At 43.1% G+C, this 21,925-nt stretch overlaps 2 long non-coding RNA genes across 3 annotated transcripts in view; both read right to left on the minus strand.

Annotated features, from left to right (window-relative positions):
* Positions 1-3,796: 3,796 nt before the first annotated feature.
* LOC123936088 lies at positions 3,797-14,026 on the minus strand. Of its 2 annotated transcripts, XR_006817069.1 has the most exons (4): positions 14,001-14,026; positions 11,467-11,568; positions 3,939-3,999; positions 3,797-3,830 (listed from the first exon to the last, which is right to left on the minus strand). It is a non-coding gene; the product is annotated as an uncharacterized LOC123936088 (long non-coding RNA). The 2 variants fall into 2 exon arrangements; XR_006817068.1 differs by lacking the exon at positions 14,001-14,026 and having other exon boundaries at positions 11,467-11,719.
* A 1,346-nt stretch (positions 14,027-15,372) lies between these two features.
* Positions 15,373-21,925, minus strand: part of LOC123936090 — a 66,432-nt gene continuing 59,879 nt past the window's right edge. The window contains exon 3 of the long non-coding RNA XR_006817070.1: positions 15,373-15,421. This is a non-coding gene — a long non-coding RNA (uncharacterized LOC123936090). The remainder of the gene's footprint in view (positions 15,422-21,925) is intronic.

The raw sequence follows: 21,925 nt of genomic DNA on the forward strand, positions 1-21,925 counted from the left end.
GTTGGAGAAGTTGGGAGAAAGGAGAACCCTCTCACACTGTTGGTGGGAATGGAAGTTGGTGCAGCCAATTTGGAAAACAGTGTAGAGGTTCCTTGAAAAACGAAAAATAGAGGATATGATATTTCACACCAGGGCTGAACCTGTTCAGAAAATTACATGTGGCCAAGTGATTCATGTTGGCTGGCTCACTTGTTCTCAGGATACCTCGTTTTTCTCTTCTTCCCCTTCATCCTCTGTAACCTAAAGGGAGTCGGGCCGGCCAGAGGACTTCACTGTGGAGGGAGGGGTCCTCCTCCCCCAGTTACTTCCCCAGTGTGCGCTGTGGGTACGCAGGGGTGCACACACACGCACACGCATCTTCCCCACCACCACGTTCCAAGACTGGCATCAGTGCCAGAACGGCTACCCATCCCCTGTGTCTCCCCTAGAAACTGGGGTGAACAGATGCCATGGAGAAAACTACTGTCACCACATGTTAATATAGGTCTGCACCTCGACAGAGACAAGGAGTCTGCTGCCAAGGATAATCAGCTCAGGAAAAAACTCCATTCAGTGGCCAAAATTAGCAAGACAGGAAACAATGTGTGTTGAAGAGGATGTGGAGAAAGGGGAACCCTCTCACACTGTTGGTGGGAATGCAAGTTGGTGCAGCCACTTTGGAGAACAGTGTGGAGATTCCTCAAGAAATTAAAAATAGAGCTTCCCTGTGACCCTGCAATTGCACTGCTGGGTATTTGCCCCAAAGATACAGATGTAGTGAAAAGAAGGGCCATCTGTACCCCAATGTTTATAGCAGCAATGGCCACGGTCACCAAACTGTGGAAAGAACCAAGATGCCCTTCAACGGATGAATGGATAAGGAAGATGTGGTCCATATACACGATGGAGTATTATGCCTCCATCAGAAAGATGAATACCCAACTTCTGTATCAACATGGACGGGATTGGAAGAGATTATGCTGAGTGAAATAAATAAAACATAGAGAGTCAAGTGTCATATGGTTTCACTTATTTGTGCAGCATAACAAATAACATGGAGGACATGGGGAGATGGAAAGGAGAAGGGAGTTGAGGGAAATTGGAAGGGGAGATGAACCATGAGAGACTATGGACTCTGAAAAACAACCTGAGGGTTTTGAAGGGGCGGGGGGTGGGAGGTTGGGGAAGGAGGTGGTGGGTAATAGGGAGGGCACGTATTGCATGGAGCACAGGATGTGGTGCAAAAGCAATGAATACTGTTACGCTGAAAAGAAATTTAAAAATAGTGGAAAAAAATTCTGCATTCAGGACAGGCCAGGATCTCTGGCTGGGACCACACTTCCCCCATCACGGGAAGCACATCACCTCCTTCTGTACATTGAGAACAGACACAATGAGAGGCCATGGGAAGCCAGGTGTCCACGCCTGGAAGTGCAGTCATTCGTGGGTCAAGTGGCAGGCACCCGCAACCCTCCTGACCAGCTCTGCTTCCCTCCCTGACAAGGAGGTATGCTATGCTGCACAAGGGCTGTCCATGGCTACAGACACCGCTGAGGAGATAGGAGTGTCCAGAGTCCTGCAGAGGACCTGGAAGAGAACTTTCTGAGAGAAGCACGACCCTAAGAGTGAGAGAGACCAGCTCTATGATCCGCATCTCCGATATTCGGGCACTCCTTAGCTCAGGCACAGAGCAAATGTATAGTCCTTGGTGCTGAGAAACACTAATGGGCAGATTGGACATCCCCAAATGTAAACCAATGTGTCTGGAGAGCATGTGCAATGCTCGCAGGATGGGTCGGGAGAGATGCTATGAGCTGGCACAGCCACCAGACCCCATCAGCACCCGCTCACGGGAGCACAACTGAAACACGTGTGAGGTGTGGGCCCTGCGGGGAGTCACTGGGATTCCCTCTTCGGGGATGCTGTTCCAGGGGGCGTTTTCTACGACACACCTGGAACTTCCAGAGTTCACCATCAACTCACCCAGGGGCCAACTGGAGGGATTCCAGCTCACATCTTCACCCACACAGATGGGACGCAAAGGAGGTCACTTACAGCTCACCTTCTCCACTAACACTCAAGCTGCCCAAAGCATGTGGCTCAAGTGTGAAGCAGTCTTGGCTTTTCCCATTTTCCATCTGTGAGGACCTCTGCAGACATCTTCCCAGGTTAATCTCCTGACCCCAAAACCAAAAATGCTCCTGCTCCCGCAGGAAAGCAAACCACAAGGAGTCAGCCAGACTAGCCAACTTCACTGTGGAGTGAGATGTCATCCTCCTCGAGTTATTTATACACACGCACACACACACATACACGAGGTGAGCATCCTACCATCACGTGCCTCTAAGCATCTACAGCTTTGGGAGGAAGCACGAAATTGAAGATCTCTAACGGAGCAGCCCGGAGGCTCCTGGGTGAACAGCGTGCAGTCTGAAAGGGATGATCGCAGGACACACGCAACAGCCACAAGGCCAGGACAGGGAGCTGTCCACACTGCAATCCTTTTCAGAAACGGACACAACTAAAAACGCCCACGGCACTTACCGTAGCCATCAATGGGTCCCGTTGAAGGCTGATGCTGCTGTTCATCCTGGGAACCGGTCTAGGTGCTGGATCAGACAAAGGTCAGAGGTTTATTATGGTTTGCATGCCCTCTATGCCTTCCTCCCCCATCTTGCACTCTTTCCCACACTTGGGTCCCTTATCAAAGGGTTTCACCCGTGACTCAAGTGACTCCTTTGTGAAGAGAGACACCAGTCACTTGACTCTTGTGGGAGACACTCCAGGGCCCTGGTTCCAGTGTTTCCGTAAGTAAACCATCACGTGTGGACAGGTAGAGGAACAACTGGCTGGAAATCAACACTAGAATTGGGGTGCTCAACACACATCAGGCAAAATCACTTTTTCTTCATAGACTAAACATCTAAGTGAGAATATCCTTGCGTGGGTGCCATCCACAAACCCCCAATATGAACGACCCACGTTCTCTTCTCAGGCCACAAGGGGATTGTACATTTGTCCATCCTGCAGATGAGACCTAGCATGTGTGCCTGGCCAACAAATAAACATTTCAGGGAAGAAATAGACTTTGATATTTCTATAGTCATGAACAAAGAAATCATAGGCAGATTGAGCAATAAAGCTATGGCATTGCACTGATAACATGAGAGGAATAAAATATATTTCATTGCTGAATATGGTCTTTTAGATTACAAATAAAACAAAAATATAGGAACCTCCATAACGAGTTAATAATTGCCCTTTTTCAAATAGTCTTTTTTTTTCTTTTGCCAAGTTTGACCACTGAGTCAAGGTGGGAAGGGCGCTCAGCTCCCACCTTCTCAGGCTCAGCTCTTCCAAAGGAGGTAGCAGGTGGGAAGGTGTGGAGTGGCGTGAGCTCCACCTGTCACAGGGGCTAGTGTCCTGCTGTCCGGGGGCATATAAGGAAAGCACCCTCTTGTCACCCCTTCAGACAACCTTCAGGCTTGTGATTTTCTCCAGGACACACAGCGATCACCCACAGCAACAGGAAGGACACCGTGCGGTTTCACAGCAGAAAAAGAAAGGACATCTCTAAGAATTACAACACCACGTCCTCTCCTAGGCACTAAACAGCATAGCCGTCATCTCTGCAAACACCCATAAAAACGCATGTCAAACTCTCACACCTGTATTTCTGGTAGGCGTTCTCCCTGCTCTGCTGCATCATCCTTGTTTCCCAATAGCGAGCCTTCATCTGCGGGAGAAAAAGACACCCACATTCAGTTGTGCCCGACTGTGCCCCAAACGAAGACGAGGAAAAAGAAAACACTTACCCAGTTAGCCAGAGCATTCCTCTCCTGAACTGCGATCTGAACAAAGCCAACACACCGAAAGCCAATGTTCAGGGTTCTAAGGATCACTACCATCACCTGCAGGGGGCGCCAAGGGGTCAGTGTGTCGGACACAACTCAGGTTACCTTGTGATTGAAGGTGAGCTTGGACTCCTGCAGCTGATCTTGCATTTCTTCCACTTGTTGTCTGTGAGGGGCAATTGTTTGCATCAGACAAAACCCAACACTGGGTGTGATTTTCAATCATCTGCCCACGTGGCCATCCTCCTCTGATCTGTCCCCTCATACAATGGATCCTGACACAGGAAACACTTTCAGCAGACTATAATTGGACAGTAGGATCAAAGTTATTGTTACAGCCTTTCTGTAACCATTTTTCTTTGCCTGCAGGTTCACAATTGACATAATTTCTTTACCCGTTTTCAATCTTTCCCTCAGTTATCACATGACAAGTGTCTTTGGTCATGAAGCTCTATTCTCCTTTAACTCTGTCTTTGCCATGGTTCCCAGGGTTGCAAAGACCAGTGCCATCAGATGGCACTACCGTGTTTATGGCTAGGACTCATCCGAGGACAAACTGCTTTCCTCAAGACACCACCCCAAGGACACTGCAGTGGAGCCAGTTTCCACAGAGTCAGGCCAACACTGGGAATCAGGACGTGTTTAGTCACGTAATTGTTTTGTGCCTTATCTTTCTGTGTCTGTTAATTCTCTCTGGATACATCCTATGAATTTTGGGGTATATTACGTAATTGAGTCCTCAAAATGTATAAAGATTAAAAATCCGAAGGGAGGGAGGAGTCAAAAATAGCGGAGAACTAGCAGCCTGAGATGACATCAGGTAGCAGGGGATGAGCTAGATAGCTTATCAAACCATTCTGAACACCTACAAATCCAACAGAAGATCGAAGAGAAGAAGAGCAACAATTCTAGAAACAGAAAATTGACCACTTTCTGAAAGGTAGGACCCACGGAGAAGTGAATCCAAAGTGATGGGAGGATAGACCGCGGGGGGAGTGGCCAGCTCCCGGCAAGCGGCGGAGCAACGGAGCACAAAATCAGGACTTTTAAAAGTCTGCTCCACTGAGGGACATCGCTCCAGAGGCTAATCCGGGGTGAAGCCCACGCGGGGACAGCGTGGCCCCAGATCCCGCAGGGTCACAGAAGGATAGGCGGTGTCTGAGTGTCACAAAACTCACAGGTATTAGAGCTGGAAAGCTGGCTACAGAGACAGAGCCAAGGAGTGAGCTCTCAACTCGGGGTTACCTTGAACCGTAATCCATGGCACAGGCCACTGCTCTGTGAGTGGGGTCCCCATAATATCTGGGAAGACCCCCCCGGAAGAGCTCAGGGATCTAAGGGGTTCGGAGACTCCAGGTGGAGCTGTGTGCCAGAGACAGAGATGCTTGGTCACAGGCTGGGTGAGCTCATAGCGCAGCCAGAGGCCAGGAAGTCGGGAGTGGTTGAGCGCTATCTCTGAGGGTGCACTGGGAAGTGGGGCCCTGAGCTCTCAGCTCCTCCAGCCCATAGATTGGGAGGCCGCCATTTTCATTCCTGTCTTCCAGAACTCTACGGAAAGTTTTTAGGGAACAAAAGCTCCTGAAAGCGAACCCAAGCAGATTACTTAGCCTGGCCTCTGGAAAGGGCGGTGCAATTCCGCCTGGGAAAAGACATCTGAGAATCACTACAACAGGCCCCTGCCCCAGACGATCAACAAGAAATCCAGCCAAGACCAAGTTCACTTACTAAGGAGAACAGTGGAATTGCACAGGAGGAGAAAGCAAAGCATGGAATTCATGGCTTTCTCCCCAAGATACTTTAGTCTTGCAAAGTTATTATTTTTTATTTAATTTTTTTTCTTCTGCTAATTTTTTTAACATTTACCCTTTCCTCTTATAGCTTCTTAAAACTAGTTTATCTTAACAATACTTTTCATTTAAAAAAAATCTTTATTGAACCTTCATTATTATTATCATATTTTATCCTTCTTTGTATCTAACTTCAGTTTTTGTATACACATAGGGTTTTCCTTCAAAAAAAATTTGGGTACAACTTCTTCTAATGGATCAAAATACACACTAAATCTACCACCGGGCTTGGTCTAGTCTCCAGCCTGAGCAAATTCTTTCCACTTTCTTTTCTTTATTCTCCAAACCAACTTATCTATCAACTCCTTTTTTAGAAATTAATTTTTTTCACCTTAATAGTCATATTCCATCTCTTCATTATGTTTACCCTTACATATGTTTTTCATTCTTTAAAATATTGGGAGGTAATTTCTTCTAAGAGACCAAAATACACCCAAAATTAAGTGAGTGAACCTGTTCTAGTCACCAGTCTAATATGTATATATATTTTTTCTTTTTTATATTTTTCCTTGTTTTCTTTTTAAATTTTTTTTCCTGAACTTCTTTTTACACCCTTTCTCCCCCCTCCATGATATGGGGTCTCTTCTGATTGGTTAAAGCACATCTTCCTGGGGTCTTAGACACCCTTTTAGTATTTTATTTGCTCCTTCATATATTCTTATCTGGACAAAATGACAAGGTGGAAAAACTCACCAAAAAAAAAAAAAAAAAAAAGAACAAGAGGCAGTACTGAAGGTGAGGGACCTAATCAATACGGAAATTGGTAATATGTCAGATCTAGAATTCAGAATGACGATTCTCAAGGTTCTAGCTAGGCTCGAAAAATGAATGGAAGATATTAAGGAAACTCTGTCCAGAGAAATAAAAGCCCTTTCTCGAGAAATAAAAAAAACTATAATTTAACCAAGTTGAAATCAAAAAAGCTATTAAAGAGGTGCAGTCAAAAATGGAGGCTCTTACTGCTGGGATAAATGAGGCAGAAGAAGGAATTAGTGATATAGAAGACCAAATGACAGAGAATAAAGAGGCTGAGAAAAAGAGAGACAAACAACTATGGGACCACAAGGGGAGAATTTGAGAGATGTGTGACACCATAAGATGAAACATTAGAATAATTGGGATTCCAGAAGAAGAAGAAAGAGAGAGCAGAGCAGAAGGTATATTGGAGAGAATTATTGCAGAGAATTTCCCTGCTACGGCAAAGGGAACAAGCATCAAAATCCAGGAGGTGAAGAGAACCCCCCTCAAAATAAATAAGAATAGGTCCACACCCCATCATCTAATAGTAAAAATTACAAGTCTTAGCGACAAAGAAAATCCTGACAGCACCAGGGGACAAGAAGTCTGTAACATAAAATGGCAAAAGTATTAGATTGGCAGCAGACTTATCCACAGAGACCTGGCAGACCAGAAAGGACTGGCGTGATATATTCAGAGAACTAAATGAGAAAAATATGCAGCCAAGAATACTATATCCAGCTAGGCTATCACTGAAAATAGAAAGAGAGATAAAAAGCTTCCAGGACAAACAAAAACTGAAAGAATTTGCAAACACCAAACCAGCTCTACAAGAAACAATGAAGGGGGTCCTCTAAGCAAAGAGAGAGCCTAAAAGTTGTAGATCAGAAAGGAACAGAGACAATATACAGTAACAGTCATCTTACAGGCAATACAATGGCACTAAATTCATATTTCTCAATAGTTACCCTGAATGTTAATGGACTAAGTGCCCCAATCAAAAGACACAGCGTAGCAGAATGGATAAAAAAACAAAACCCATCAATATGCTGCCTACAAGAAACTCATTTTAGCCCCAAAGACACCTCCAGATTTAAAGGGAGGGTGTGGAAAACAATTTAAAATGGTAATGGACATCAGAAGAGAGCTGGGGTGGCAATCCTTACATCAGATCAATTAGATTTTAAGCCAAAGACTATAATAAGAGATGAGGAAGGACACTATATCATACTCAGAGGGTCTTTCCAACAAGAAGATCTAACAATTTTAAATATCTATGCCCCTAACGTGGGAGTAGCCAACTATATAAACCAATTAATAACAAAATCAAAGAAACACATCGACAATAATACAATAATAGTAGGAGACTTTAACACCCCCTCACCGAAAAGGACAGATCATCCAAGCAAAAGATCAACAAGGAAATAAAGGCCTTAAATGACACACTGGACCAGATGGACATCACAGATGTATTCAGAACATTCCATCCCAAAGCAACAATACACATTCTTCTCTAGTGCAAATACACAACCTAACCCTACAGCTAAAGGAGCTGGAGAAAGAACAACAAAGAAAGCCTAAACCCAGCAGGAGAAGAGAAATCATAAAGATCAGAGCAGAAATCAATGAAATACAAACCACAAAAGCAATAGAACAATGAAACTAGGGGCTGGTTCTCGGAACAAATTAATAAGATTGATAAACCCCTGGACAGACCTATCAAAAGGAAAAGAGAAAAGCCCCAAATTAATAAAATCATGAATGAAAGAGGACAGATCACAACCAACACCAAAGAAATACAAACAATTATAAGAACATACTATGAGCAACTCTACGCCAACAAATTGGACAATCTGGAAGAAATGGATGCATTCCTAGAGATATATAAACTACCACAACTGAACCAGGAAGAAATAGAAAACCCAAACAGACCCATAACCAGTACAGAGATTGAAACAGTCATCAAAAATCCCCAAACAATAGCCAAACAGGGCCAGATGGCTTGCCAGGGGAATTCTACCAAACATTTAAAGAAGAATTAATTCCTATTCTCCTGAAACTGTTCCAAAAAACTGAAATGGAAGGAAAATTTCCAACCTTGTTTTATGAGGCATCACCTTGATCCCCAAACCAGACAAGGATCCCAGCAAAAAAGAGAATTACAGACCAATATCCTTGATCAACACAGATGCGAAAATTGTCACCAAAATACTAGCCAATATGATCCAACAGTACATTAAAATGATTATTCACCATCACCAAGTGGGATTTATTCCAGGGCTGCAAGGTTGTTCAGCATCTGCAAATCAATTAATGTGATCAAATACATTAAGAAAAGAAAGAACAAGAACCACATGATACTCTCAATAGATGCTGGAAAAGCATTTGACAAAGTACAGCATCCCTTCCTGATCAAAACACTTCAAAGTGTCGGGATAGAGGGCACATACCTCAATATTATCAAAGCCATCTATGAAAACCCACCGCAAATATCATTCTGAATGGAGAAAAACTGAGAGCTTTTCCGCTAAGGTCAGGAACGCGGCATCAATGTCTGTTATCACCACTGCTAATCAACATAGTACTAGAAGTCCTAGTCTCACAATCAGACAACAAAAAGAAATGAAAAGCATCCAAATCGGCAAAATAGAAGTGAAAGTCTCACTCATTGCAGATGATATGATACTATATGTGAAAAACCCAAAAGACTCCACTCCAAATCTGCTAGAACTTGTACAGGAATTCAGTAAAGTGTCAGGATATGAAATCGATGCACATAAATCAGTTGCATTTCTTTACACAACAACAAGACAGAAGGACGAGAAATTAAGGAGTCAATCCCATTTACAATTGCACCCAAACCATAAGATACCTAGGAATACACCTAAGCAAAGAAGCAAAGAAAGTATACTAGGAAAACTCTAAAGTACTCATGAAAGAAATTGAGGAAGAAACAAAGAAACATAAAAATGTTCCATGCTCATGGATGGGAAAAACAAATACTGTGACAATGTCTTTGCTAAGTAAAGCAATCTACACATTTAATGCAATCCTTATCAAAATACCATCCATTTTTATCAAAGAAATGGAATAAATAATCTTAAAATTTATATAGAGGGGTGCCTGGGTGGCTCAGTGGGTTAAAGCCTCTGCTTTCAGCTCAGGTCATGACCCGAGGGTCCTGGGATCAAGCCCTACGTTGGGCTCTCTGCTCAGCAGGGAGCCTGCTGCCCCCCCCACCCAACCTGCCTGCCTGTCTACTTATGAGCTCTCTGTCAAATAAAGAAATAAAATCTTAAAAAAGTACACTATTACTGAAACATACATCTATCGATAACTGATAACATCTTGATTATATATAATTACTTTTAAAAAAATTTATATGGAACTAGAAAAGACCTCGAATAGCCAAAAGAATATTGAAAAAGAAAGCCAAAGTTAGTGGCATCACAATTCTGGAATTCAAGCTCTACTACAAAGCTGTCATCATCAAGACACCATGGTTCTGGCACAAAAACAGACACATAGATCAATGGAAAAGAAGAGAGAGCCCAGAAATAGACCCTCAACTCTATGGTCAATTAATCTTTGACAAAGCAGGAAAGAATGTCCAATGGAAAAAAGACAGCCTCTTCAACAAATGGTGTTGGGAAAATTGGACAGCCACATGCAGAAAAATGAAACTGGACCACTTCCTTACACCACACATGAAAACTGACAAAATGGATGAAGGACCTCAATGTGAGAAAGGAATCCATCAAAATCCCTGAGAATACAGGCAGCAACCTCTTCGACCTCAACCACAGCAACTTCTTCCTAGAAACACTGCCAAAGGCAGGGAAAGCAAGGGCAAAAATGAACTATTGGAACTTCATCAAGATCAAAATCTTGTGCACATCAAAGGAAACAGTTAACAAAGCCAAAAGACAACTGACAGAATGGCAGTAGAATTTGCAAACGACATATCAGATAAAGGGCTAGTATCCAAAATCTATAAAGAATTTAGCATATCAGATAAAGGGCTAGTATCCAAAATCTATAAAGAGTTTAGCAAACTCAACACCTAAAGAACAGATAATGTAACCAAGAAATGGGCAGAGGACATGAACAGACATTTCTGCAAAGACATCCAGGTGGCTAACAGACACATGAAAAACAGGTCTACATCACTCAGCATCAGGGAAATACAAATCAAAACCACAATGAGATACCCCCTCATGCCAGGCAGAATGGCTAAAATTAACAAGTCGGGAAATGACAGATGCTGGCGAGGATGTGGAGAAAGGGAAACACTCCTACACTGTTGGTGGGAATGCAAGCTGGTGCAACCACTCTGAAAAACAGCATGGAGGTTCCTCAAAAAGCTGAAAATAGAGCGACCTTACGACCCAGCAATTGCACTACCGGGTATTTACGCTAATGATACAAACATAGTGATCTGAAGGGGCACGTGCACCCCAATGTTTATAGCAGCAAGGTCCACAATAGCCAAACTATGGAAAGAACCTAGATGACCATCAACAGATGAATGGATAAAGAAGATGTGATATATATATATATATATGGAATACTATGAGGCCATCAAAAGAAATGAACCTTGCCATTTGTGACGATGTGGATGGAACTAGAGAGTATTATGGTTAGCGAAATAAGTCGATGGGAGAAAGACAACTATCATATGATCTCCCTGATATGAGGAAGTGGAGATGCAACATTCGGGGTTTGGAGGGTAGGAAAAGAATAAATGAAACAAGAAGGGATCAGGAGGGAGACAAAACATAAGAGACTCTTAATGTCACAAAACAAACTGAGAGTTGCTGGGGGGAGGGGTGTAGGGAGAGGTTGGTGGGGTTATGGACATTGGGGAGCGTAGGTGCTATGGTGGGTGCTGTGATGTGAGTGTGATGTGATGTGAATCTGGCGATTCACAGACCTATGCCCCTGGGGGCTAATAATACATTATATGTTTATAAAAAATTTTAAAAATTAAAAAAAAAAACAAAGGAACAGGTGTTTCAGAAGCCACTATATGTAGTGTCTGAACTTACCTGTACTTGCCCATTTCTTCTTTGGCTACTTTCAGATTTTCATCGGCAGCTGACAGCTCATTCTTGGTTGCATTCAGTTCATAAAGTGTCTCTTCTAGCTTCCTAAGATGGGAAAGGTATATACACTGTCCAGTAGCCAAGGTCCTGAATTTCTGCCATTTATCCTCCCAGCACACTTGATGGCCTATGTTGGAATGTCTCCGCTAAAAGCACAGACTGACAACACAACAGGGAAATGAATGAAGGCCCCATATAGGGTTAAAGAAAAATCGAACACTGGTTTGTGGCCAAGCTCCTTGCAATCGGGGTTGTCTTTATACTTCTCTACTTTAATTCACTCACAATGTCATCAAATAACATTGCACTTTGTGCCCTTTTGGAGTACGTCTTTGGTTTGAGATGCTCAAGGTTCATTTCAATTCAAAGTGAAAAGCCAAGCCTGACAAGCTACACTCATTAGGATGAAGCACGGGGCCAGCATTAGTCTCACCTCCCTGGGGAGTCCTGATCCTCAGACAAAGGCTGGGCCACACACAGTCAGTCAGCCCAAAGGAACCTTCCGGAATATGGCTTCAATGGCATGGAAACTCACTCCCACACATCTCTAGCCTTTAGAAGTACAACCCCTGGCCCCACATGAAAGATCCTGGTGTAGGAAAAGGCCAATCTTAGTGCCGAAAATATGTCCTCAAATAATCCATGTGAACTGTCACATACGCAGGGTGTTATCTCAGGGAACATACTTCAGATGGAAAACTGTCAGCTCCATTCAGTCAACCTTTTTTTTTTTTACAGATTTTATTTATTTATTTGACAGAGAGAGATCACAAGTAGGCAGAGAGGTAGGCAGAGACAGAGGGGAAGTAGGCTCCCTGCTGAGCAGAGTACCCAAAGTAGGGATAGATCCCAGGACCCTGGGACCATGACCTCAGATGAAAGCAGAGGCTCTAACTTACTGAGGCACCCAGGCGCCCCGAGTCAATCTTCTTGAACAAGACCAAGTTCATGGATGGTGAAGGCAGTAAACAGCAATGCTTAGAAAGGTTGTTTTTCTGTGCCGCCCTCGCCTCTTTTGTTCATGGTGTTGATACACAAGGTTTCAACAGGACACTTTTCAAGAATCTCATGCAGAAAGACTCAGAAACAGACAAAAGCTCAAGAAAGAGAAGGACATGAGCATCTGCTTCTGGTCTCTCAACTACCCTTCAGCAAATGTCTTCTGGAGCGTCAGTCAATGTGGGGCTCAGGGATATGGTGTTGAAGAGAGAAAGGTGGTCAGGACACTGGACCTGCCCCAAGAAGAACATACCAATGAACACAACTCAGGTGCCTGTGAAAGAGAACGGCCCCCACCCCTGGAGTCGGAAGGAATAACAAAAACTTGAGACTGCAGGGAAGACAGGGAATTTCAACATGAATGAGGGACTCCAGCATCCTGATCTCCTGAGAAACAAAAGGAAACACTGGACAAGAGAGCGAACTTGTAGAGAATGCACCCAATTTCTAAAGAGCACATGAAGAAACACGAGAACCAGATGGAGAAGGAAGCACAGGAGAAAGCCAGCCTCGAAGTGGGAGCCAATCTCCCCAGGACACATCAGTGAATTCTGGAACAGGCGAGTGAATACACAGTAAATGAACAAGTAACCTTCTGGAGACAGGTTGGAATGCAACAAGTGAAGTTCCAGTCCAGCCAGCAAAGATGAGAATTAGTGAAACTGCAAGCTTTGGTTGGGATCCGGGAGAGTTACACCTAGAAAATCATGTGGAGGGGCACCAGGATGGCTCAGTAATTAAGTATCTGCTTAAAAGTATTTGGTTCAGGTCATGATCCCAGGGTCCTCCAATAGAGCCCAACACTGGACACCCTGTTGGGCAGGAAGCCTGCTTCTCCCTCTCCCACTCCCCTTGCTTATGTTCTCTCTCTTGTGGTCTCTCTCTCTCTGTCAAATAGATAAATAAAATCTCTTTTAAAAAAAAAGAAGAAGAAAGAGAAAATCAGGTGGACAGGGAATACGCTGGCCTTCTTAGGGATTGGCCTGCAGTGAATGATCTCAGTTGTACACAAGATGAAGGGACCCAGTATTGCTGGAGTCCCAGCCCACTTTCCACAAAGAAACTTTCCCTGTTTCTGCAGGAAGAGAATTCCATTTTTCTCTCCACATTCTGGACCCAAGTCTCATGCTGAACAAGAAATGGACCTGATGCATGATTGGTAAGAGCACGTGATGAGAGTGAAACTGAAAAGACAATACAGACTGACCCAGAGGGGATCCAGGCATCAACGTGATTAATGTTGGTACCTTCCCCCTTCTACTCCAATGAATCACACAACAACATGGGGCAAGTCATTAGAACAGAAAGAAAAATGCAGGTTACACAAATCAAGATTGGAAGGGCAGGCACAACTCTACAGAATGCATTTGGCAAAAGTACTCTAAGATCCAATTCCAGAAGATCCAAATACAGTTATCTAGACTTGCCGCCACGTAAATTCATACAATGGTATCTGTGACAACACAGCAGTAGCTTACTCTTCTGCAGTCAGTTTTTGTCTTTCAGAGAATTCCACCACCACATCCAATTTCTTCTTTAGCAGGTTAAGTTCTGTTTCTTTAGCTGTTTTCTGAGAACTCAGGGCATTACATCGGCCTTCCAGAAACTTTTTACTTTCTGTTAAGGATGAGTTTGCTTTTGTGTGCTTGTGCCATGAACTGAGAACTTGGTTTTGATGAGGAAAGGAGAAGGGCAAGACTGTGAAGGCAGGAAGGCATCTTTCCCTGCCCGATGCAAACTCATGGCCACCGTATGGAGATTTCTTCCCTGAAAACAACATACCTTTCAGTTCATGGTTTTTGGATGTCAAGGCTCTCAGCTCTTGATCCCCCAATTCATCTTGGGCCTTTAAAACAGATTTGAAAAAAGACATATGAGGGCACCTAATAGGACAGGCTCATGGAGGGCAACAAAGAAAGCCCTTGAGGCATAAATGGAATAAGGAGAAAGTAAGCAAACTAGTTCATGTCAAAAAATGCACAAATGGCTTTCTTAGTGGAACAGATATAAAATAATCTTCTACTATACAATTGGGCTTGCTATCGCCCTTCATCGCTCACGTATTTTGTGGGATTTTCTACATAACTTGGAGGGCAGCGCTAAATGATGTGATGATGACCCAGTTGTGAAATAAACCACATTTCCTAGACCTTGAAATAGCAAACCACATCGGGGTGGTCGTAAGTGAAATCGCAGCTCACTGTTCTGTAGGAGTTGCAGTTCCCTGACAGTCACGCTCTACTGCGAAACAGTACAGGAGTGCACTGCACTCACCTCACCCAATAAATGAAAAGCCTCCCAAGCCACATTATAGGACAACTAACACCTAACTCTTACCACATCCACATTCTGGATATTCTTTTCTCTCTCATCTTGAAAGAGAGCCTGTTTACACTGAAGCCTGTCCTTCAAATGTTCATTAATCTCTTCCACATTTTTGATGTTCTCCTTCAAGAAAATATATTGAAATATATATATCTATTGAATGAGTAGCAATGATTCATTCCTTTGGACACCTGGGTTGCACCTGGGTGGCCCAGTCTGTGGAGTGTCTGACTCCTGCTTTCATTTGCCTCAAGTCCTGATCTCAGGGCCATGGGATTGATTCCTGCATCAGGCAACACACTCAGCACAGTGTCTGCTTAGCATTCTGTCTCTCTCTCCTTCAGACCCCCTCCCCTCACTCTATCCTTCTCTCAAAGCAATCAATCTTAGAAATTAATAATAATAATAATAATAATAATAATAATAATAATATTTCATTACCTTTACTTCTGTTGTTAGGACACAATTCAGGCAAAGAATGGATTCTTACTTTCAATTTATGTACTTCAGGAAGAGAAAGCTTATGTTCTCTCTTCGTTTCTGCTTGCTCCTTTGCTTCTTTTGCTTTCCTGACCTATAAAACATATGAAAAAGGAATCAGAATTCCAAAATAGCATGTTGGAGAAATCTATCTTTGTGACTCCTTTCACAAAGACAGAGGCAGTGCGCTACATTTGTGAAGCTTCTCTTACTCAAGGACCGCTTCTGGATCACACAAAATAGATCAATAGAGTGAACTACCAGAGGGGAAAGTAACCAAAATGAAATCACAAAAAAATATTTGAAAGGGCACACATACCTTCTCCTCCCAATGAGCTATGTTTTTTTCAAGGTCCCTGTTTTCCTTTTTAAAGTCATCAATCTTCTTCTTTATTTGGTCTAAAGTAACTGAAAGGAGAAAAAAGAATTTTAAGATAATTAGCAAAAACAGTGACATTGAATAATCGCACTGTGTTAGCACCAGAGAGCATTCTCTGACACTTGGGTGTCACTAACTTGCTAGCATTCCCAGTGTGCCTGAAGAAAGCAAGTTGTAGCAGCATTTGAAACCTAAGACTTTCTATATCAGTGATATTCCTACTTAAAATGTTTTTGAAACATAGAGAAACACAATCGCATGTCTTCACATTTTTCTCTATCTGTAAGCACCATTCCTGGAAAATCCAATCCCTGCAAATGCTCATGTCATCGCCAGAGCTGTGACAGAAAAATCTAGCATCCTAGCAACGAACATCTCTCTCCTCCAATAATTCAGATACAAAAGCAGGTCCCTGCACACAACCTAAAATGAGCAAATATATCCTTTGTCCTGCTCAGTGCCACATCCACTTCCAGGTCCTACTTGGAATTCCACACAAGGAAAGCTCAAGATGTCAGGTGAGTGACAACTCGCAGGCCTTCAGAGACTTTCTGCTGCTCACAGATCGCCTTTCATGAACCCCAGGGCTGGGGGCTCTGGAGGACAAGATCTCTGCTATGAACACACTTGGGTAACAATATCTACATTACACAGAGTCTCTGGAGGGCCTGGATAATGCACACACCCGAGAAGACAAGCTTTTTTCATCACAACAGGAGAATGTTACTCTCTACCCTTATAGGAAAACAACACTCAAGAGGAGCCTGATCACAGCTGGATAACACATGTAAGGTCTAGAACACAGACTCCTCTAAGAGCCACTTGATTCTCTCATCTTGGGGCACCTGGATGGCTCACTTAGTTAAAGGTCATCCCTCTGCTGGGGTCAGGACACCGGGTCCTGGGATCACATCCCACATCCAACTCTGCTCAGCGGGAGCCCAATTCTCCCTCTCTGTCTGCCTGCCACTCCGCTGCTTGTGCGCTCTCTCTCTCTCTCACTTTCTGTCAAATGAATAAACAGAATGTCTTAAAAAATAATTCATCTTTCCTCAAAGTGCAAACTTCTCTTCTTCTGGCCCACTGTGAGCGCTCTCCTGCTCTGAGACCTCTCTTCTCACCAGGAGCACTGCCGCACTCACAGCCATGAACAGGCTCCCCACACCCCTCTACTCTAAAACCCTCAATTTGCTTCCCAGAGTCCATAGTCTCTCATGGTTCATCTCTCCCTCTGATTCCCCCCGCCAATTCATTTCCCCTTCCTTCTCCAAATATTCTCTATGCTATTCCTTATGTTCCACAAATAAGTGAAACCACGTAATAACTGACTTCCTCCACTGGACTTATTTCACTTAACATATTTCCCTCACTTTTTTGCAACCCAGTATCTGCACTGAAGTACGGAACCTGGGACTGTTTTAAAATCCTGAAAGAAAGAAAATGGAAGGAAGGAGGAAAGAAGGAAGGCAGGCAGGCAAGGGAGCAAAGGCTGTGTCAAGGATATGCCTCTTTCCTTCTCTACAAAGCTTTCCTGAAACCTTACAAAGAGTTGGCTGTTCGCTGAATTCACACACAGTCACGGCCCATGAGGTGCTATGAAATTTCCCAGACTGTTTCAAACGCGGTGTCATCAAAAAGAAGTAAAAGCCATAGGATGAGAAAAAGAGTGGCCCATGACGAGAGATGAAGCATAAGCCACAACAGAAATGACAGCTGATGTTTCCAAAAAGGGGAGCCAGGCAATTCAGATTCGAGTCGCCCTGATGTTATTATAGCTCAATAACATCGAGGCAAGACCTCATTTTGACACCATTAACATATTTCCTCATTCTAAAACTTCACAGGATGATGAGAGTTTGGGGCCAATCTCCAAATCTTGCCAGGATATTCGAATATCACCATGCTATCAAAAAACCAGTCATAGTATGTTGTTGGGGAGAGTGCATCAGGGGAGGGCAATCAGAAAGCCATGGTTATTCCTTTAATTTCCCATGTTGGTTAGGAACCTCTGAGCTCCCCTGGCCCATGTCACCAGCCCCATGGGCAGGGCAAGTGGAAAGTAGATGGCTACACCAAATACGTAATATTTTTCTTTTCTCTTTGAAGGGAAGTTTTCTCCATTGGCAGGGAGAGGGGGAATAGTCCCATGTAGAAAGAAAGTCAAAGGAGCTCTTTCTTCTTAGAAGGGTCTGGCCTCAAGTGAAACCATGTCTCCAGAGTCTAACTGGTGGTTTCCCAAAGACTAAGCCACAGAGCTGAGGGAAATCACTCCACTGCCACCTCCTCCCTGTCTCACCGGTGAGGACCTCAGTCTAACCCCGAGCCAGAGGCGCAGAAAACCTCACCCTAACTCCCACTTACCTCACTTCCTTTACCAGGACACAGTATCTGGCTTTCAACACAACCCAACAAGGCATACTGCAGGTAAAAACCATGACAGCAAGCGCGAGAATCACATTTCCTGTGGCAGAAGTAATGGGGAGAGCAGGTTGGACTTTAAAGTCTCTTCGATGCATGATACTGGGTCTAAGGGAAAAGTGCACAAGAGGAAGACGAGATGGTAAATGTGGGCAGAGATGTGAAACTCTAAGGCTGTAACATGATTCCAGACAACAACACCATTACAGAAATCAAGAGTGCTTGCGCTGGCCTTTTGAAGAGGCTCAAAACAAACCAGAGGAAAGAATCATTAACAGTAAAGAATGTCCAGTAGAAACTCCCAAAAAAGAAACACAGAGACATACTGACAAAGACAGCACAGAAAATCCAAGATTGGTAGGTCATTACAAAATGTGTGACACACATGTAACAGGAATACCTATTCCTGTAGGAGAATGGACGGAGAGATATTTGAAGCAATAATGACAGAGCATTGTCCAAAATTAATGGAGTTACCAAATCAAGATCCAGGAAAATGAAAACATTGGAAGAGGATAAATACCAAAACACACACACAAACAATGAACAAAAAACACCAATGATGCCTAATCTAGAATATTCAGCTACAGATCATTAGAGACAAAGAAACAGTTCTGGAAATCTGGAGCAGGGGTTGGGAGTGGGTGGGGGAAGGGGGAGAGGGGAGCAGTAGTAACACCTTACTCCAGAGGAAGAAGGATAAGAACATCACACTTCTTTCCAGAAACCATGCCATCAAGAATGATGAATGTTTATAGTGCTTAAAGGAACATCGAGCTAGAAACTGGTGGCCAGTGAAATGATCCTTCAAAACACACCACAGAGTAAGGAAAGCCGCCAGAAATAATGACGGGCATTATTTCAATGAGGAAGGGGTCACTTCTCCAAAAAGACACAACAATTTCTAATGTGCATGCCTCAACAACAGAGTATCAGAGCATATGAAGCAGAAACGGAAAATATTGCTGGTGGGAACAGATGAATCCATTCCTACAGCTGGAGAATTCAAAACCCTCTTATCAGTCATTGACAGACCCAGAGATACAGAAGTTCCATGAGAACGCAGGTGAACTGACCAGCATCACCCATCCACTGCATCCACTAACATCGGCAGAATACTTCATTCAACAACGAGGTATAGACATTCTTCTCAAGCTCACATGGAACAGTCACCGAGAGAGTCCATATTCCGGGCCATACAACACATGTGAACCACGAAAGGAATCAAAACCACAGGAACTATGTTCTTAGACCACAGATGAGTCAAACGAGAGATCAAGAACAGAAAGATAACTGGGAATGACCAAAAATGGAGATTCACCAGCACACTTCTAAAGAAGACATGGGTGGGAGGACAGGTCGATGGAGGGAAGGGTGAAAGAGGTGAAGGGGAAGAAGAGTTCACTTCTGTCGTGAGCACAGAGAAATGTACAGAATTGCTTGAGTCATGTTGTACACCTGAAACTCACATTATACTGTTTGCCAATTATTCTTGAACTTAAAAAAAAGAACATATGGATCAAGAAGTCACTTCAATAGAAATTTAAAACTACATCAATCTGGTTATAATCTAAATTGACATATTAGAGGGAAATCTGTGGTACTGAATGGACACAGAAATGTCCAGGGACTAGGGGGGTGGGGTTATGAACATTGGGGAGGGTATGTGCTATGGTGAGTGTTGTGAAGTGTGTAAACCTGGCGATTCACAGACCTGTACCCTGGGGATAAAAATACATTATATGTTTATAAAAAAATAAAAAAATGTTCAGTGACTATAAATTTTCTGCTTATTTATGAATGAAAGTACAGAAGGTATATTAATATACTTACAGCAAGGACGGTTCTCCAGAGGTAAATGAGAAAGGCACAAGTTCCCAAGGAGGCAGTTAAAATGAGAAGCTTCCACCGAACTTCAGTCTCATGAGGGCCAAGAAGGAAATGGTCAGGCAAGGAAAGGACAAGCTGAAATACCATTTGAGACAATGAGGACTCTCAAAGACATTTACTGTGTATCTGTCACAAAGAATCAACTGTACAAACCCTCAACCAGCCTCCAGGAGGTAAGCATACCTCTCAACTGTCTCCTCCTAGAGGAGAAGGAACACAGAGGGATTTCCAAGGAGCTGGGGCAAACTTTTGGCAGTGATGAGTGTGTTTATCATCTTACCATGGTGATGGCTTCCTTGTTGCTTACCTATGTCCAATATCAACAAACAGTATTCTTTGAAAAGATGTTGTGATCACATATACATTATAACACACTGAAGCTGTAGGCAAAATCTAATAGACAAATCTTAAGAGATTTTATTTTACCTACAAGCACACTGCAATTTTTTTTCTATAGCTAACAGAACTTGAGAATTTATAAGTCAACATCAAATAGACAAGATAAGTCAAAGTGAACTTAGAATAGGTAAGAAGTCAGTGACTTCTATTGTACATCCATGAAGGACCTGGATAAACTCCTTTGGAACATTTCCAAAACTACACCCAAAATTTATGGAAGAATGAGAGAAATCATGAATATAATGTACTAGAGGTACAAATGAGCATGTTATATGGACAGATGTTTATAGATTAGGACATAAGTGAGAGAGACAGGAGGATGCTTGTTAATACAATATGCGATAATTGTCCAATAAAAATAAATTAGAGTTATTGCTTAGTTTCTGAAAACATTTGTTTTCTTTCAATGTTCACTTTGATTCTGAATCACAGTCCAAGATGTCAGATTTCTGAAGTACATAAGGATTTGCATAATCAGGTGATCATGTATTTTCTAAGGATATCTGTGAAGTTTAGTATCTCCAAAAAGCCAATGGAAGGAATTCATGTCCCTATTTCTTACTACTGTATTTAAATCATGCAATAGCAACTATAAAATTTAGCTTTCTAAAGAGAGAAAATATTAACGAATGTATTTATTTATTTGAAAGAGAGAGGCGGAAGGACAGAGGGAGACTGAGCAGCAGACTGACAGCTGAGTAGGGAGCCCAATCAGGGCTAAAATCCGAAGACCCTGGGATCATGACCCAAGTCTAAGGCAGACACTTAACTGCCTGAACCACCCAGGTGCCTGTAAATTTTAAGAATACAAAATTCCTGGACATGAACACCAAGGCAAGAAACACATCATTTTATAAAAACTATATTTAGAAGCAATTCAGGAGAAAAGACATTCACAATGCAATTCATACTAATTCCCACGAAGCTTGGATTTTGTGCAAACACACCTCTCTAGAAAGGAACTCCTGAAATCTGTAACATTTTCCTTCAGGCCTCACAGCTGAGGTCAGGAAAATGTGTGCTGGTGGGAAACGTACACTGTCTTTGAATAGCCACTGTCTGAAAGAGAGCAGTAGCTGTCAGCACAGTGGTTGATCATGGGGATCAAATGCACAAAAGACAGAGGCCGTCCTGTCAGGAATGTAAAACGTACCCACTTGTGGGCACTCAGTATATCTGGCAGCTGTCTGGATGCTAATACCAGTAGCTGAGTCTTAACTAGATGACAGCCAGTGGGGCCAAAAACACTAGGTTCTCCGACAGTGGCCATGAGCAGGTCGAGGTGGGAAATGCAAGACCAGTTTGTTCAGGCAAGAGTTCAAAGATGGGGTAGGGTGAGAAAGGTAAACTGATCCATGACATGCAGCCTAGGTAGAGGGGAATGATTCCAATCAAGATGACCAAGAAATTCCCTATTCTGAAGACTCAAATGAAACATAATGAAGTCTATTTTGACTAGAGGTCTTCATGTGGGATGGGCCTGCCCCAATACCAGGTTCCTTCTTGACTACT

This window comes from Meles meles, unplaced genomic scaffold (assembly GCF_922984935.1).
Source record: "Meles meles unplaced genomic scaffold, mMelMel3.1 paternal haplotype, whole genome shotgun sequence".
In the NCBI taxonomy this organism is placed as follows: domain Eukaryota; kingdom Metazoa; phylum Chordata; class Mammalia; order Carnivora; family Mustelidae; genus Meles; species Meles meles.